Source organism: Nannospalax galili, unplaced genomic scaffold (genome assembly GCF_000622305.1).
Source record: "Nannospalax galili isolate Female #2095 unplaced genomic scaffold, S.galili_v1.0 scaffold788, whole genome shotgun sequence".
NCBI lineage: Eukaryota > Metazoa > Chordata > Mammalia > Rodentia > Spalacidae > Nannospalax > Nannospalax galili.
Window position 1 is genome coordinate 35,083 of NW_008359996.1, and position 1,144 is coordinate 36,226.

The window sequence follows — 1,144 nt, forward strand, 5'->3', positions numbered from 1 at the left end:
AGATATTTTTTTTTTGTGGCTATTGTGAATGGGAGGGTTTCCCTGTGCTCTTTCTCTGACTGCTTGTCATTGGTATATAGAAAGGCTATTGACTTTTGTAGGTTAATTTTGTAACCTGCCACTTTATTGAATATGTATTATTAAATTTCTAGGAGTTTTCGGGTGGAATATTCATCTGCAAAAGGGGATAATTTGATCTCTTCTTTTCCAATTATTACTCCTTTAATTTCCTTCTCTTGTCTTATTGCTCTTTCAAGAGTTTCAAGTACTATGTTAAAGAGAAGTTGGGATATGGACAGCCTTGTCTGGTTCCTGATTTCAATGGGACTGCTTCCAGTTTTTCTCCATTTAGAATGATGTTGGCTGTGGGTTTGTTATATATGACTTTAATTATGTTGAGGTATGTTCCCCTCAGTCCAATTCACTCTAGGACTTTGAACATAAATGCATGTTGAATTTTGTCAAAGGCCTCTGCATCTATTGAGATGACCATGTGGTTCTTGTCTTTGAGGCCATTTATATGATTTATGAAATTTATTCACTTACATATATTGAACCATCCCTGCATCTTTGGGATAAAGCCAACTTGATCATGGGGGATGATCTATCTTTTTGATGTGTGTCTGTATGCAGTTTGCAAGTATCTCGTTGAGAACTTTCGCATCTATGGTCATTAAGCATTAAGGATATGGGTCTATACGGTTTCTTTCTTTCCTTCTTTCTTTCTTTCTTTTTTTTGGTTATATCTTTACCTGGCTTTTGTATTAGAGTGATGCTGGCTTCCTAGAAAAATTTGGAAGTTCTCCCTCCATTTCTATTTTTTTTAAATAAGTAGAATTGGATGCAGATCTTCTTTAAATGTCAGATAGAATTCTGCTGTAATTCCATCTGGTCCTGGGCTTTTTTTAGTCATGAGGTTTTGTATTACTGTTTCTATTTCTTTTTGTGTCATTGGTCTGTTTATGCTGTTAATCTCTTCTTGGTTTAGTTTTGGGTGTTCCCATGCCTTTAGATACTCTTCCATTTCCTTTAGGTTTTCAAATTTAGTAGCACATAGGTTTTTAAAGTATTCCCTTATAATGTTCTGGATCTTTTTGGTATCTGTTGTGATGTTTCCCCTTTCATCTCTGATTTTGTTGATTTG